Here is an 18,829-nt window from a genome sequence, read left to right as displayed (position 1 = left end):
TTGCGTGCACGTTTATTTTTGTTTTTGGGCTGCCTGTGCATTGCGTGACCCGTCATCTTCCCCCAGGGGTCACAGACAGCCTTGTTAGGGTACAAATTCGATCCAGCACCCTACCGCTTTGACCCCCAATTGCCCAGGACAATAGTTTACTGCTCCTCCCATACGCACAACAACATCAGTGCCATGTTTGGGAGGCGACCAAGTGGTAAGGGAGGCAAAGGTGGCCGACCTTCAAAAGGTGGATGTGGGGGGCGCTGTAGGGGACGTGGCTGGGATTTGCAGGGTGCCCCTATACCCCCATGTGTGGAGGACCAATCAGGGACATCCATGACCCCCCCATGGTTGAGGGAAACGTGGCTGAGACCATCCCAGCTCAGCCCTTATTGGACCAGCCCATTGTGGCACCTGACCTGGCACAGGATGACTCCCTGGCTGACTTCCAGGTCAGCAAGTCTAAGCCACGTGTGGCAGTGCAAGTTGTCACCAAGCCACGTGGATCTGGGGCAGCTATGTCATCTGCTGCACCAAATATGCAGGGTGGTGAGGCTGCAGGGGCAGCTGCAGCTCCATCCGCCCCAGCTCTGACTCTCCCCAGCCAGGACAGTGTCAGTCCTGGTCCATCATACTGATGTTCCCCCTGCCAACATCACACTTCAGCCAATGCCGGCACCAAGTCCTATGGTCAATGTCCATTCGCACACTCCAACAACCCAGTCCACCGGTGATTCTGCCCCCACTGACCAGAGCGGCGTAAGCCGCTCTGGCTCCGCTCCACCTTCTAAAGAGAGGAAGAAGGGTGCTCTGGCATGACAAGCTGAGACCCCAGGCACGGCTACACACTCCGGTACATCAAGGAAGCCTTGCTTCAATGATTCGGAACTTGATGCTCTTGTGAGCTATGTGTTGCAACATAGCCACGAAATGGTGGTGACTGCAGGGTCCAAGACCACACCTGGTCAACGTAAGGCACACTAGCAGACCATCGCCAACCACATAAGTGCCCTTGGATTTGTGAGGTGCTCAGCTGATGATTGCTACAAGCGGTGGAACGACCTGAAATGCAGAGCAAAGAACAAGCTGGCCTCAAGTCATGCCGCTACTCTGGTGACATGCGGTGGGTCTCCACAAGAGGACAACAAACTCACTGAACATGAGTCTGTTGCTGGGACCTTCGTCACAGAGGAACAGATCCGAGGTGTGGGAGAACTACCCGATTATGACACATTGTCCGGTGAGTGCCCATGCGTGTGTGTGTATAATGCATGTGTATGTTGTTTGGGGGACGGGTTCTGATTGAGTGGCAGGTGAGGGTGTGTGTGACTGAGTAGTATGGGTCACCCATGTGCTTCATCCAAAATATTCTGCGGCCTTGAATTTGGGTGTGACACTATCCCTTCTGCCCACAGTAGTAATTTAGCGCAACATTACGGCAGTTGCCCTTGAGGTGGCATCATGCAACAACATTGTTTGTATTTTTCAGTGTTCTTTCAGGCTGATTGTTTCAATTCTCCCACTTTTGCAACACATTCCTCAGCCCTATTGTGACATATGTGACATGCTTCTGTCATTGAAGAACCCCACATTGGCCCACATGTGTCACCTTGTTAGTTGAATGATTTGACCATTCAGGCTGAATGAGTATTGTCCTGATCACATGATGTTTTTGGGCCTGTTTGAATGTGGAACATGCTAGTTGTTTCCTGTCATGTTGAAGTGCACAACCATTGATGTGTACATGGCCCTGCAATCACTGTATTTTTGTACACTGGATGTGTTGCAGTTTGTGGCTCATGGCGTATCTTTTCACACTATGTGGCATTTTTCATCTCTTCATGTCCATCTCACACGGATGGGTGACAGTACTCATTCACTGACATATGGATGTACTTGTCAAATGTACCATGGCTATGCTATGTGCCATCTGTGTTATGGCAGTGCTACCCAGCATGCAGCAAATGTGTTGCTCTTCCATCTTGGTATCATCAGTGTCTGACTTTTGCCTCCCCTTCCAACTCTGTGACAGTGCATACATGGGAGGGTTATAGTCATGTGGGACATGTGTAAATCATGTACTGGTTCTGTAGCTTGTCAGGCCTATTTGTGTGCTATGGTGCTAATGCCTGTTTCCATTTGTTGTCTTTCATGTTTTTGCAGGGGATGATGCACTTGATGCTGTTGAGCTTGAGGAGATGGTGCAGACCCAGGAGGAACCTGAGGCACAACTAGCCACCAGTGGGGGACGTGGTGTGGTGGTGGGTGAGAACCCACTCTTGCTGCAGACGATTCTGTCCAGGGGTGTCTCTGGGTGCACCTCCCCATACCTCTATTCAGGTGTTGGATGATGATCCCTATGTGGCGTTGCAGGTAAGTGTTTCTGGAAGGGGTTCTGTTCTGTCCAACACACCTGCACCAGGGGTAGAACCCTCTATGGGGATGTCAGTGTTGGTTAGTCAGCCTTTGGCGGTTACAGGTGCAGGGTCACACTCCACAACATCTGATCCTGTTCCTGGGCCAGCAGATCAGAGGGGGAATGCAGTCCTGCAGCCTCAGGCAGTGCCGGCACAGCAAGGCGCAGATCGCCTTGCCCCAAACAGGTGTGGTGCCCGCCGACGTGGTGGCCGTATGCCACCAGGCAATACTGCATGGGAACAATCCAGGTACGGTATGGCAACCCAACAGGCAGCATCAGTTGAGATGATGGCTCAAGCAATGGAGAGGGTGGCCACTTCCATTGTCCATCCTGAAAGGCAGATGGAGCAATTACATCAGGCAACAGACTCCATTTGCCAATCACACAGGGAGGACATGTTGGCGTCCAACAGGGACAGACGGGCGGCACTGGAGACTCTACGCCAATCGATATCAAAAAAGTCCCAGGGCCACAGGGAAGCCCTGAGGGTAGAACTCCATCACCTCAGGGAGACTCTTGTTGACCTTGAGACTTCCACTAACTTGAGGACAGAACAGCAGCTGGAGCGGCTCACATGTTCGCTCTCAGCTGAGATGCAGGCAACTTGGGAGGAGATCCGGGCATCACGTCAGGTGCTGCATGGGGATCTCCGCACTATAATCCTCCAGAACGAGACCTTCCACACCCACATGCTTGCTGCCATGGAGGACCATACCAGGGCTTTGTGTGGGCTGCCTCCCATAGCACCACCACCTCCTGTGGCAGCAGCAGAGGGTAATGAGAGCAACAGCAGCAGTTCTCCCACATTGGCATACCCGTGCAGGCCATGAGCCCATGGAGTTTTTTTTTTTCCCAACATCCACACAGGCGGCTGTTGGTGCGCACCCTGTCCTTGGACCTCCTGGGTGGCCTCAACCCCCCTCCCCTCACATGGCCATTTTTGATTTTTGATTTTTTGATTTTTGATTTTTGATTTTTGATTATTTTTTAACAGTGTGTTGCCTTGTGTGGCTCCCGTGGGCATCCACTATATTCCGGCTGGGCACATGCAGGCTTGTCCTATGTTTGGGTTTGATGCTTGGGTTCGCGAGAAAACACACCCCTCCTGCTTCCCGTTTCCATGGCCTTGCAAAGGGTGTGACCAAGTGACAGTGATGTACACAGTGATGTTGGGCTCCCATGAGCTTAGTGGGCAGTCTGTAGTCAATACTGTGTAGACAGTCCTTGTGTATATTGTTGTTGTATTGTACACTGCATGTTGGAAATATGTATGCTTCTGCTTCCATGTCTCCCTCTGAATTTGCAGGTTCATTCCTCGTGTCTTCACAAGGCTGTCTACTTTGGAGATGGAGTTCATGTTGTATGCAGTACACAGACAAGTTTTGAAGCATGCAAGACTACAGTTGGAAGGGGGCGATGTGGTGGCATATTCAGGTTGTAAGACTACGACAACTTTAACTTAGTACTGTCATGTTTTAGTTATGTTTGAGCTTGTGTAGCTGCATTGTATTGTTGGTAAGTATTTGGTCATGTGTGTTGTTAGTTCAACATTACTGGGAGCATATTGTGTGTGGCCAGTTTCCATTAGGGACACTGTACTTTGTGACACTTGTGTCAGGTTTTCGGGATTGCTTTGTTTGCTCCCACATAGCATGACATGCCATGGTGTGTTGGGTGGTGGTGCTGGGAAGGGGTTGGGTGACATGGCACTGTTCTCATGTTGTATTTTGCAAGGGGGTAATGCATTTAGCAGCATATGTGTCTTTTGATGACACAGCATTGGTGGTGTTTCTGTAGGTAGGGATGCACACATTGTGACATTTCCAGGTGACCAATCTCAGGCTGGTATGGTTGTGACAGTTGACTGTCCCTTGTGTCATCATCGATTGTCAGCTGGTATGTGGCAGGGCTGTGTGCACTCCACAGGGGTGTGATTCTAAGTGAAGTAATTAGTCACCAGCTGCGTTCGGGCTGCCTCACCCCGTGCCCTTTCCCCTCCCATGCACAGCAGGCGTGCGTATGGTTGGGGATGTGGGGGCACCACTATGTCCACCAGCAGGCCCCGGCGTGTTGCAACGTTGTACAGGACACATGCTGCCACTATGATCCTGCACACTACTGGGGGAGAGTATAACAGCTGCTCGCCAGAACGGTCAAGGGAACGAAAGCGTGACTTGAGCACTCCGAATGTGCGCTCCACTATTCCCCGGGTTGCAATATGGGCTGTGTTGTACCTTACCTCGGGTGGCGTGGTGGGGTTCCGAATTGGCGTCATCATGTGGGTGCTCAGAGGGTACGCACTGTCCCCTGGGGAGTTGGTGAAGGGTATCATTAGTAGGGTTGTGGCATTACTCAGTATCTGGCATGCATGCATGTGCTGTGGCATTTCATACTCACCAAGCAGCCATGTATCGCCATGCCGCCCAGCTTCTAGGTCCCGGTTTAGGGTTGACATTCTGTAAATGAAACTGTCGTGGGTGGACCCTGGATAGTTGCCATATACTGAAGTGATAATTCCCTTGGCATCACATACTACTTGGACGTTGATGGAATGCCAGTGCTTGCGGTTTCTATAGATGTGCTCTGATGCCCTGGGGGGACGTAGAGCCACATGGGTGAAATCAATGGCACCTAGAACTTTGGGGAATTGTGCCACCCCATAGAAATCCTGGATGGCAGCCTGCCTTTCTGCAGGTGTTCTGGGCAGGTATATGTGCGTGCGGACTGATGGGTGTGCAGTCATGATGGCCAAGACCTGCTGTAGGCAGCATGACTGCGTGGCCTGTGACACCCCCCCGCTATGGCACTTGTCCGCTGAAATGATCCGGTGGCCAAAAAGTGCAGTACATTGAGGACCTTTTCCAGGGGGCTGAGTGCTTGGGAGCAGAGGGTGGGTGATGTGAGGTCATCCTCCCACTCACTGACCAGGTCAAATATTATGTGAGGTGGAAACCTGTACCTCCCACACACCTCGTCATCAGGCATGCCAAAAAGGCTGGTTCTGGGTGTGAAAATTCTGGGCCTGACTATCCTCCTCCTCTTCCGGCGGTATCCCACAACCACTGCTGCTAGGAACGGTATGTTCATCCTGGCGTCTGAGCTTGCTTGTTGTTTGCGCACACTTTTATGCTGCGTGGGTCCACGTATGCCTGCTTCCTGCTGGCGTACGTGTTTCCGGTTTAGCGCATCTTTTTTGGCGCGTGCGTGTGGGCGTTCCACGCTTTTGCCTCCTGTACTTCCCCGCCCACCCCAGTAATACACGTACCCCGCTCGCCCAGGCCCAATCGCGTGTAAAACTTCCCGCGAGCCCCTGAAGTACACGTACCCCGGTAGCCCAGGCACAATCGCGTGTAAAACTTCCCACGAGACCCTGAAGTACACGTACCCTGCTCGCCCAGGCACAATCGCGTGTGAAACTTCCTGCGCACCCCCGAAATACATGCTATTTTTGACACAGCGGGTGTCCGTGTTTGTCGAGTACCCCTTTGCACGTCATTTGTCCTAGAGGGCCACAGTATGTGACATTCATCAGAGCTGTATATACAGGCTTTTTGTTAGCGCACATTTTTTTAATGCGCAGGGACGCTACCGCCTGCCTTCGTGTGGCGGACATGTGTTGATGTACATAGTTGACTTTTGGTTTGTGTCATGAGATGCCATTTCACTGCTAGGGGGTGGGGGTGCAAGGGGACACGAGTGGGGGCCTGCTGGCAGGTGCCCTGCACTGCTGGGGGGTGGGGGTGCAAGGGGACATGAGTGGGACATGAGGGGGGCCTGCTGGCAGGTGCCCATCAGTGCTGGGGGGTGGGTGTGCAAGGGGACATGAGTGGGGGCCTGCTGGCAGGTGCCCCACAGTGCTGGGGGGTGGGTGTGCAAGGGGACATGAGTGGGGGCCTGCTGGCAGGTGCCCCTCAGTGCTGGGGGGTGGGTGTGTAAGGGGACATGAGTGGGGGCCTGCTGGCAGGTGCCCTGCACTGCTGGGGGGTGGGGTTGCAAGGGGACATGAGTGGGACATGAGTGGGGGCCTGCTGGCAGGTGCCCTGCACTGCTGGGGGGTGGGGGTGCAAGGGGACATGAGTGGGACATGAGTGGGGGCCTGTTGGCAGGTGCCCCTCAGTGCTGTGGGGTTGGTGTGCAAGGGGACATGAATAGGGGCCTGCTGGCAGGTGCCCTGCACTGCTGGGGGGTGGGGGTGCCAGGGGACATGAGTGGGACATGAGTGGGGACCGCTGGCAGGTGCCCCTCAGTGCTGGGGGGTGGGTGTGTAAGGGGACATGAGTGGGGGCCTGCTGGCAGGAACCCCTCAGTGCTGGGGGGTGGGTGTGCAAGGGGACATGAGTGGGGGCCTGCTGGCAGGTGCCCCTCATTGCTGGGGGGTGGGGGTGCTGGGGGGCATGAGTGTGGGCCTGCTGGCAGGTGCCCATGACTGCTGGGGGGTTGGGGTGCAAGGAGACATGAGTGGGGGCCTGCTGGCAGGTGCCCCTCAGTGCTGGGGGGTGGGTGTGCAAGGGTACATGAGTGGGGGCCTGCTGGCAGGTGCCCCTCAGTGCTGGGGGGTGGGTGTGCAAGGGGACAGGAGTGGGGGCCTGCTGGCAGGTGCGATGCACTGTTGGGGGGTGGGGGTGCAAGGGGACATGAGTGGGGGCCTTCTGGCAGGTGCCCTGCACTGCTGGAGGGTGGGGTTGCAAGGGGACATGAGTGGGACATGAGTGGGGTCTGCTGGCAGGTGCCCTGCACTTCTGGGGGGTGAGGGTGCAAGGAGACATGAGTGGTTTGTGTCATGAGATCGCCATTTCACTGCTGGGGGGGTGGGGGTGCAAGGGGACATGAGTGGAGGCCTGCTGGCAGGTGCCCTGCACTGCTGGGGGTGGGGGTGCAAGGGGACATGAGTGGGACATGAGTGGGGGCCTGCTGGCAGGTTCCCCTCAGTGCTGGGTGGGTGGGGACGCTGGGGGACATGAGTGGGGGCCTGCTGGCAGGTGTCCCTGAGTGCTGGGGGTAGGTGTGCAAGGGGAAATGAGTGGGGCCTGCTAGCAGGTGCCCTGCACTCCTGGGGGGTGGGGGTGCAAGGGGACATGAGTGGGACATGAGTGGGGGCCTGCTGGCAGGTTCAGGCCCCCACTCATGTCCCACTCATGTCCCCTTGCTGGGGAACATGAGTGGGGGCCTGCTGGCAGGTGCCCCTGAGTGCTGGGGGGTGGGTGTGCAAGGGGACTTGAGTGGGGGCCTGCTAGCAGGTGCCCTGCACTTCTGGGGGGTGGGGGTGCAAGGGGACATGAGTGGGACATGTGTGGGGGCCTGCTGGCAGGTGCCCTGCCCTGCTGGAGGGTGGAGGTGCAAGTGGAAATGAGTGGGACATGAGCGGGACATGAGTGGGGGCCTGCTGGCAGGTGCCCCTCAGTGCTGGGGGATGGGTGTTCAAGGGGACACACGTGGGGGCATGCTGGCAGGTGCCCTGCACTGCTGGGGGGTGGGGGTGCAAGGGGACATGAGTGGGACATGAGTGGGGGCCTGCTGGCAGGTACCCCTCAGAGCTGGGGGGTGGGTGTGCAAGGGGACATGAGTGGGGACCTGCTGGCAGGTGCCCCTCAGTGTTGGGTGGTGGGTGTGCAAGGGGACATGAGTGGGGGCCTGCTGGCAGGTTCCCCTCAGTGCTGGGGGTGGGTGTGCAAGGGGACATGAGTGGGGGCCTGCTGGCAGGTGCCCTGCACTTCTGGGGGTGGGGGTGCAAGGGGACATGAGTGGGTGTTAGGCGAAAACCTGTGCAGTTCCCTCTGGGACCCCTTGTTAAGCGATCCTCTGCACACCAGTCCACTACACACCAGAACACTGCTCACATTTCCCCAACATCTCCTCCCACGGTTCGAGGCTCAAGTGATTCGGTGAACCCAAAGGACCGAAAACTCCGTACCAGCTATGGTGTACGGACTCGATTGCAACCCTTTCTGCATTGGCAATTGCCTTGGAGAACCTATAGCAGAAGAGGCGGTGTTACGTCTCCACGACGATCATGTGATCCAGAGTGGCGTTCCTCACGTGACCTTGGTGGACGTCACGTGGCCCAGAGACGTCACATGACCCAGAGGCGCACAGTATAAAGTTCTGAGAGACAGAACCCTCATTGCATCTCAGCTGTCTTCAGACTCTGCTTGGCGTTACGTATTGCTCCACAGTTACCTTTAATCACGGAACTCTACCTCGGACTCCTTCGGATACCCCTTTGTACCTTTGCTTGGAACTCTTTACCTGTTGCCGGATTTTGACTATACCCTGACTTGTCTTTGGATCATCCCTTTGTACCTCACTGAACTCCTACGCCATTTCCCTTCTGGGGATTCAAGTCACGCCTTCATTCCTACAGGTGCTGATCCTACATCCACGCTAATATACGGTTCTACTATTCCAGGGACCGCCGCATCATCTGAGTCTCAAACCTCTACTAGGTTTCCTGGGTTTTCCTAACACCCGATAGGTAAGACCTTTTAGATCCTTTGGTTTGCTTAATTGTATTGTGATTGCCTGGTACTTAACCTCGTTCCTTTTGACAGCAGCATCGGTGTTCCAGAGGTTCCGTGGATCTGGGAAGTCATCTCTCACCTGTGGCCTCAAAGGTCGCACAGCGGGTTTCTTTTAGTTCCCCTGTGCGTCACTTGGGGACGGAGGTCTCATCGGTCTACACGACACTCAAGTCAGAACAGACTGAGAAGCCGTGTAGTCGTGTTAGACCATGCAGGGATCCACGGAAGAGCCCATAGCTGCTTTAGTCCAGGCGATTACAATATTAAGGGCGGATATGGCCACCGCGAATACGGTGATCCACCAAAGGTTAGACTCCATACAGAGTGTCCAGCATTCCCTTCCTGCAGACCCTGAGTTCGGAGATGCTAGCTCCTCAACCACACCTCCTCCCTTGGCTAATACTACAGTCCCAACTCCGGTGATCCTCCCAACCCCTTCCCCCCTGGCCACTCCTAACGTTATCAAGGTGACCCCAAGAAATTCAGGACCTTCATTAATCAGTGCAAATTACATTTCTTGTGCAGACCTTTGGCCTTTCCTACTTCCACTGCTAAAGCCGCCTTTGTCCTTTCCCATTTAGCTGGGACAGCTGCCGCTTGGGCTAATCCTCTGTTGGAGAATTGTAACGCTCACCTGATTCCCGCAGAGGCGCCGGTCTTGACTGGGTGAATGCCGTATCTTCAAAGGTGATGTGTAACACACGGTTGGCTCTTTGGGCTGGACCTCTGTGCACTGTATGTCTGACTCGAAGAGTAAGATGTCTGCAGATAGAAAATATGGGATTAATGAACTGGGGTTATTGGGTGCCTCTCTCCTCTTCCCTTTCTCTTCTCCTGTAGAACCCCAAAGGTTAACGCCCTCACCTTAGGTAAGTGAACGCCGAGCTCTCCATCTGCCTCGGGGCAGGGTGCCGTAACCAGTTTCTTCACTGGATAAGGGTGCAGGCCTCTTGACCTCAGAGGACTGCTGTCCGTCGTTAACTGCACGAACGGTAAGTTCTGGGCACTTCAAATGTCTTAAAAGTCTTTTGTAACGATATCTCTTGTTTTGCAGGGTTCCGGCGATGGCGGATGGCGGGCTGATGAGAGTTGAGGATCGAACGCGCGTGAGGAATAGAAGCGCCTGGAAGCACGTAAGTAAGCGCTTGTAGCCTGCTTCACGATGCGCACTAACTGTCCCTTTTATCTTGCAGGTACAAGTTCGGAGCTTTAGAGAAGCTGAAGGGTACTGGAATACCCACTGGATTCGGCGTGGGAAGGAGTAATGGCACGTGAGTAATAAAGTTGCCCAATGTCTTTAAACGCACCTTCTTTTGTCTTTCAGATGCGGGATGCAGCGCCGAAGGCCTGCGGAGCGTGCGAAGAGCTGGTAAGCTTTTGTCTTTCAGATGCCGGAATGCAGTGCGAAGACCTCCGGAGCATGCGAAGAGTAGGTAAGCCTTTGTCTTTCAGATGCCGGAATGCAGCGCGAGGCGTTGGTGACAGCCGATGGACCAGGTAAGAGATGCGCTGCCACTGAAGACCGTAGTGCTAACCTGTTCTTTCTTTGTCTTTACAGGTGCTGCTGAAGACTGGATTCCAGGATGGTAAGCCTTTGTTCCCTTAGGCCCAGGATCAGAAGCAGAAGACACGATGAGCGTTCTGCTGCAGAGAATGCAGAATAACACAAAGCAAGATTCATCCATCGGGTGTGGTTTAAATAGCCTCCTGTAGTGCTTAGGTGTCTCCTTCCACAGCCACGCCTAGGTAAGAAAAGAGTTCCTGCTTTCCAGAAGAGTTCCAGTGTTCTGAACCTAGGGAGTGGCTCCTGCCCCACCCAACAGGAAAAGTAGTCCCAAACAGAAGAGGATCAGGGGTTCAACTGGCAGGTAAGTAAGCAGCATGGTCTGCTGCAGGTAAGTCCACCCAAGCATTATGAGCCTGGCGCTTCCAGCGCTGGGACTGGGCATCTTTATGAGCCTGGTGCCACTGGCGCCAGGACAGGGTCCAAAAGGTCCCAATTGGGACTGGCTGGCACTCGGAACCGGGGTTATGGGTCTGCTTCCAAGGGAGTCGGGCAGGTCCTGATCTTTTGGAAGCAGAGATCATGACAGCACCCCCCCTCAAGGCCCCTTCCAAACCGGGCTTCTCCGGGGGTTTGGGCTTGTTAGGAAATGTTCGATGAAATCTTTTGATTAGACGAGGCGCGTGGACATATTCTGCAGGTTCCCAGGATCTTTCTTGGGGACCGTAGCCTTTCCAGTCAATCAGGTAAAATATTTTAGATTTGGAGATCTTGGAATCCAGGATGCTTTTGACTTCAAACTCGAGTTCTCCATCAACTAGAATAGGTTTTGGAGATGTAGTTAGTCGGGTTTGAGGTTGCACGGGTTTTAATAGAGAGACGTGGAAGACCGTATGTATCTTCATGTGAGGGGGCAAGTCCAACTTGACCGCTACTGGATTTACTATGGTAGTGATGGAATAGGGACCAAGGTATCTTGGGTTGAATGTGCGTGGTCCTTTTAGAGGTAGATATTTGGTGGATAACCAGACTTGATCTCCTACTTGATATTGGGGGGCTTCCTTCTGATGTTGGTCTGCTCCTTTCTTGTATTGTTCTTTAGCCCTTTGAAGGTGAGAAACGGCTTCCTTAAAGGCTTGGGTGATTGTAGAATGCAGGTGGTCTACTGCTGGTGTTCCAAGATCTTGGAGTGGATCCAACTCCGAGGTTCGAGGGTGACTACCGTATGAAAGAAAAAACGGGGTCTTCCCAGTTCCCGAGTGGACAGAGTTATTGTAGGCATATTCGGCTATCCAAAGGATATCTTTCCAAGTTTTTTCAGTTTGTTGTAGCATGCAGCGCAAATACTGTTCCAGAGTTTGATTGGTCCTCTCGGTTTGTCCGTCGGTTTGAGGGTGGTGGCTGGTCGAAAGTCTCACATCAATTTGAGCTGACCGACAGCAACTTCGCCAAAAATGAGAAATAAATTGACTACCTCGATCCGAAATTAGAACTGAAGGAAAACCGTGCAGTCGGACGATGTTTTCGAGAAATTCTCGGGCCAGAGTTGCTGCTGTTGGTAAGCCTTTGAGTGGAATGAAATGCGCCATCTTGGAGAATAGGTCCACGATTACTAGGATCGTATTGTATCCGGAGCATGGAGGTAGATCGGTGATGAAGTCCATAGAAAGCATATGCCAAGGGCGAGGCGGGATGTCAATAGGGCGTAAGAGGCCGGCTGGTTTTTCCTTTTGACTCTTGTTTTGGGCACATACTCCACAGGACATTATAAAGTCTCTGATATCTTTTTTCCAAGACGGCCACCAGAAGTAGCGCTTGATCTTTTCCGAGGTCTTGGTCATACCGGGATGCCCTTCCATTAAAGAATCGTGATAAAAAGAGATTACCTTTTTCTGTAAATCTGTGCTAGGCAGGTATAACCGTTCTTGGAAATATAATAGGTTGTCCTTCACCGTAAAGTCCTTTCCCTGCAGATGCCAATTCTGTATGTCTGCTGGAGTTACCAGTAGCCTGGCTTTATCCTTAACTTCCTCTATGGATTGTGTGGCGATTACACCTAGAATTCTTTGTTCGGGAATGATAGGTACAGGTTTAGGATTGATCAAATGTTCTTCCACTCCCATCCGAGAAAGGGGATCAGCTTTACCGTTTTTTGTACCAGGTCGATAGGTAATTATGAAGTCAAACTCGGCAAAGAATAGTGCCCAACGGAGTTGCCTAGAGGATTGAGCTTTTGCGGTTTTCAAGTATTGCAGGTTTCGGTGATCTGTAATCACAGTAACGGTTTGTCGGGCCCCCAGAAGATAATGCCGCCAAGCCTTAAAGGCGGACTTGATAGCTAGAAGTTCCTTATCAGTAATAGTGTAATTGATTTCAGGAGGCGAGAATTTGCGGGACCAAAATGCCACGGGATGCAACTGATTGGTTACTGGGTCCTTTTGTGATAGAACTGCCCCCATGGCAAGGCTCGAAGCATCAGTTTCAACGATGTAGGGGAGTTCTGGGCGAGGATGTTTTAAGATCGGTGCAGAGATAAATCTAGTCTTCAAATTCTGGAAAGCTTGTTCCGCCTCGGTAGACCATTCAAAACGTTTGTTTTTCTTTAACAAGGCGGTGATGGGCTGGACTATTCGAGAGAATTTGGGGATAAACCTGCGGTAAAAGTTAGCGAAGCCTAACATGCTTTGAACACCTTTTACGGAGGATGGCGATGGCCATTTGAGAATTGCATCGACCTTCTTTGAATCCATACGCACTCCGCTAGGTGATAATATGAATCCCAAGAATTCAACTTCCGTCACGTTGAAAACACATTTTTCCAACTTAGCGAAAAGTTTGTGTTGACGCAATCTCTCGAGGACCATTTTCACATGTTTCCGATGTTCAGTTTCCGATGAAGAATAAACGAGGATGTCGTCAATGTAAACAACAACACACACATCTATGAGCTCTCTGAGGACATCGTTCATAAAATATTGAAAGGCGGCCGGGGCATTGCAAAGTCCGAAGGGCATGACCTGATATTCAAATAGCCCATACTTGGTGCGGAAGGCCGTCTTCCATTCATCGCCCTCTTTTACTCGTACCAAGTGGTAGGCTCCTCTAAGATCCAGCTTTGTATATATGCATGCTTTTCTGACTTGGTCCAGGAGTTCAGGGATCAAAGGTAACGGATATCTATTCTTAACGGTGATCTGGTTCAGGGCGCGATAATCTATACAAGTTCTAAGGTCCCCTTCTTTTTTTGGAACGAAGAACAAAGCTGAGGAAGCAGGGGACTTGGAAGGACGAATAAACCCATTTGCTAGGTATTGATCCAGGTATTGTCGGAGGTAAAGATTCTCAGGCTCGGTGAGGGCATAAATTCTACTACAAGGAGGAGTAGATCCAGGTATCAGGTCTTTCTGGCGGTCATAAGACCTATGAGGAGGTAGAGAGTTAGCCTGATCCTTTCCGGAAAACATCTTGGAATTCTAGGTATTCAGGAGGTAACTGGGGAGCCTCCGAGGAAATTGCTGCCAGTGAAACACCAGGTCGAGGGTGACAAGTAAAGACACATTCTGGAAACTGAACCGTTCTTGCTCGCCAATCGATCTGAGGATTGTGCTTCTCTAACCAAGGAATTCCTAGAATAATCTGGAACTGAGGGGCCTTGATCACATCGAACACGATCTTCTCATGGTGTCCATCTTGACTTACTAGCGTCACTTCTTGGGTGGTATGCGTTACTGGTCCGGAGGCTATCTCCGTACCATCCACCGTAGTAATGACGTCCTTTACAGCCTTTGGACAAAGAGTCAGATTCATCCTTAAAACCATTTCATGATCCACATAATTGCCGATGGCACCGCTGTCGACGTAAGCTTCAATCGCATGTAATCGATCCGGATGTTCAGGGCTAATGAGGACCATAGGTATCACGAAATGCGAGGTCACTGAACTGGTTTTAACGCTCGGCAAGAGGGCCTCTATTCTTGTCGGGCGAGGTCGTTTCCCTGCTCAGAGTTTGTGTCCCTGGTAACTGCAGCTCCTACTGCCTTCTTGGCTGGTTTCACCGGACAGTCTCGAAGAAAGTGCCCCGAGTTTCCGCAATAGAGGCATAATTGCAGCTGTTTTCTCCTTTCCCACTCCTTTTGTGTTAGTGGTCCTTTCAGGCCCCCTATTTGCATGGGTTCCCCGGAGTCTACTCCTTTGGTAGGATTTGGTGGTTTGGAAAATACTCGAGCATCAAACTTGGAACGATTGGCCTTCCTGTTCTGCAGTCTGTGGTCAATTTGAACGACTAAGTCAATATAGTCCGAACAGTCTTGCGGGGGATTCACTACTTGGGCTAACACATCTTTGAGCTCTCCACGTAGACCTCTATAAAACAGCGTAATCCCTTTGTCCTCAGGCCATCGAGTTTCCACTATCAGTCTGTTGAAAGACGCAATATAAGCCAAAAGGTCTTGATTACCCTGTCGCAATGAAAGGAGCTCATTGTCCAAGGCCTGCCCCTGTGAATGTCTTGCAAACAGTTTTTCCATACTGAGCTGAAAAGCTTGAAAATCATGGAGAACAGGATCATCTTGATTAACTAGAGGGATCGACCAGTCTGCCGCATTGCCACTAAGGTACGAAAGCACGAAAGCTACCTTAGCTTGATCAGTTGGAAAGGCTGCTGGCCGGCATAAGAAGTGCAACCGGCACTGATTAATAAATACTGCAAACCTCTTTGGGTCACCAGAAAATCATTCGGGCGGAGCCAGAGGTACATTCCCAGGTAGGTTGATCTGCACTGGGTTCGTAGAGGATGTTGAAGGAAGATTTGCCCCTGATGCGGGTAACGGAGTTTGTCCGGCTTGTGACTGTAGCAATTGTCTAGCGAGATCGTCTGTTCGCTCCTTGGAAATAATCAGTTCCCTTCTTAGAGCATTCGTTTCCTGACAGGCTGCATGCACTTCTGCTCTTAGTTCCCCAAGTAACTGGGCTAGCTGGTCTGTATCCGAGGTTTCCATAGCGCCTGGGTGGGAGTTTTGCGGTAGTCTTTGTGTTCTGTAACGCTCACCTGATTCCCGCAGAGGCGCCGGTCTTGACTGGGTGAATGCCGTATTTTCAAAGGTGATGTGTAACACACGGTTGGCTCTTTGGGCTGGACCTCTGTGCACTGTATGTCTGACTCGAAGAGTAAGATGTCTGCAGATAGAAAATATGGGATTAATGAACTGGGGTTATTGGGAGCCTCTCTCCTCTTCCCTTTCTCTTCTCCTGTAGAACCCCAAAGGTTAACGCCCTCACCTTAGGTGAGTGAACGCCGAGCTCTCCATCTGCCTCGGGGCAGGGTGCCGTAACCAGTTTCTTCACTGGATAAGGGTGCAGGCCTCTTGACCTCAGAGGACTGCTGTCCGTCGTTAACTGCACGAACGGTAAGTTCTGGGCACTTCAAATGTCTTAAAAGTCTTTTGTAATGATATCTCTTGTTTTGCAGGGTTCCGGCGATGGCGGATGGCGGGCTGATGAGAGTTGAGGATCGAACCCGCGTGAGGAATAGAAGCGCCTGGAAGCACGTAAGTAAGCGCTTGTAGCCTGCTTCACGATGCGCACTAACTGTCCCTTTTATCTTGCAGGTACAAGTTCGGAGCTTTAGAGAAGCTGAAGGGTACTGGAATACCCACTGGATTCGGCATGGGAAGGAGTAATGGCACGTGAGTAATAAAGTTGCCCAATGTCTTTAAACGCACCTTCTTTTGTCTTTCAGATGCGGGATGCAGCGCCGAAGGCCTCCGGAGCGTGCGAAGAGCTGGTAAGCTTTTGTCTTTCAGATGCCGGAATGCAGTGCGAAGACCTCCGGAGCATGCAAAGAGTAGGTAAGCCTTTGTCTTTCAGATGCCGGAATGCAGCGCGAGGCGTTGGTGACAGCCGATGGACCAGGTAAGAGATGCGCTGCCACTGAAGACCGTAGTGCTAACCTGTTCTTTCTTTGTCTTTACAGGTGCTGCTGAAGACTGGATTCCAGGATGGTAAGCCTTTGTTCCCTTAGGCCCAGGATCAGAAGCAGAAGACACGATGAGCGTTCTGCTGCAGAGAATGCAGAATAACACAAAGCAAGATTCATCCATCGGGTGTGGTTTAAATAGCCTCCTGTAGTGCTTAGGTGTCTCCTTCCTCAGCCACGCCTAGGTAAGAAAAGAGTTCCTGCTTTCCAGAAGAGTTCCAGTGTTCTGAACCTAGGGAGTGGCTCCTGCCCCACCCAACAGGAAAAGTAGTCCCAAACAGAAGAGGATCAGGGGTTCAACTGGCAGGTAAGTAAGCAGCATGGTCTGCTGCAGGTAAGTCCACCCAAGCATTATGAGCCCGGCGCTTCCAGCGCTGGGACTGGGCATCTTTATGAGCCTGGTGCCACTGGCGCCAGGACAGGGTCCAAAAGGTCCCAATTGGGACTGGCTGGCACTCGGAACCGGGGTTATGGGTCTGCTTCCAAGGGAGTCGTGCAGGTCCTGATCTTTTGGAAGCAGAGATCATGACAAGAATAACAACCCAGTCCTTTATGACTTTGATCTGTTGGTTCTAGAAATGTCTCGAGTATTTGATACCCGACACAAGGCACAGTCTAGGGATTTGGAGTTGTTAGAACTAACTCAGGGCAGAAGGACTTTGATAGAATACATCACCCGGTTCAATCAATTAGTTGCTGAAACATCATGGCCAGAAAGCAAGCGGGCAGTTGTCTTTTATAGAGGGTTGAGTAACATAATGAAAGATGCTTTAGCAGTGATCCCTTCTATGCCCACTCAGTATCAGGAACTACTTGATCTTGCCCTGCAAGTAGATGCACGGCGATCGGAGCGTAGAGCCGCGTTGGGGGTTTCTTCCCATCCTACACTTGCCAGTACTCCTGCTCCCAGTACGGAAGAACCTATGCAAGTGGGAGGTTTACGTAGCCCTATTACAACATCTGAGAGGGAACGGAGAAGGGTGGATAATGCATGCTTTTATTGTGGCACTACGGGACATTATGTGAAGGAATGTCCTCGACGTCCCAAGAAGAGCCAGGTTTTTCGGACAGCTCGACCTTAGATCCGGAGAGCAGGTCGAGTGTTCAGTCTCCATCTCCGGGTATCCCTCTTGCCTTTGCCCGTGTTCAACCCGTCTCTGTAAACGCTACTCTATGTCCCTCTACAGGCCTTCTTCATGCAGTCACAATCATCATTGATTCAGGTGCTACTGGAAATTACATAGACATTGCTTTAGCCCATTCCCTCAATCTACCTTTAGTGGTAAAAACCCGACCTGAACCTGTTCAAGCCGTAGATGGCTCTGCGTTAGTTTCTGGGCCTGTTAGACACCAAACTGCACCTCTCTTGTTGACCATACAAGATATTCACACAGAGACCTTAAGTTTTGACTTAATTACCACACCTCAATTCGGTATCATATTAGGGATACCATGGTTACGGGAACACAACCCGTTGATTAATTGGCAGTCAGGCACTGTGCTCTTCGAATCCGAGATCTGTCAGAATTATTGTCTCCCGACACATCAAACAATGGATACCCCTTCTCGGGCCTTGGGAGCTTTAGCTCAACTCACGCTGAGTGCTGATGGATCTGAGCTTGTGAATCCTCATACCGTTGGGGGGTTGGTGTCTGGGATTCCATCTGAGTACAAGGCATTCGAATCAGTTTTTGATCGTGGCTCTTCCGAGGTACTTCCTCCACATAGACCATATGACTGCCCAATCGAATTAATCCCTGATTCCACTATTCCTTCGGGCAGGATTTATTCTTTATCTCCTTCGGAGGAACAAGCGCTGAAAGAGTATGTACAGAACGCCCTTCGTTTAGGACATATCCGCCCCTCTACTTCACCAGCTGCAAGCCCTATATTTTTTGTACCCAAGAAAGATGGGGATTTACGTCCTTGTGTGGATTATCGGCGTCTTAATGCCATCACAAAAAAGGATAGATATCCAATTCCGTTAATCACACCCCTTCTGGACCACTTATCACATGCTTCTATTTTCACCAAGCTTGATCTGCGCGGCGCATACAATCTAGTGCGCGTTTGCGAGGGTGATGAGTGGAAAACTGCTTTCTGTACTCGTTACGGCTTGTATGAATACCTAGTCATGCCCTTCAGTCTGTGTAATGCCCCGGCCACGTTCCAACGTTTTATGAATGACATCTTCAGGGATATTTTGGATGTTTACATGGTAGTGTACTTGGACGACATCTTGATCTTTTCTCGTAATCTTACTGACCATGTAAAACATGTCCGAGAAGTACTATCCCGTCTCAGGGAACATTCCTTATTTGCCAAACCTGAGAAATGTCAGTTTCATAAAACGTCTGTTGAGTTTCTGGGATTTCACATTACTCCGGGAGCGTTATCCATGAACGATTCCAAGGTCAAAGCAG

Source organism: Ambystoma mexicanum, chromosome 6p, assembly GCF_040938575.1.
Source record: "Ambystoma mexicanum isolate Mex_15411 chromosome 6p, UKY_AmexF1_1, whole genome shotgun sequence".
Taxonomy (NCBI): Eukaryota; Metazoa; Chordata; class Amphibia; order Caudata; family Ambystomatidae; genus Ambystoma; species Ambystoma mexicanum.
Note: the sequence above shows the minus strand (reverse complement) of the source record.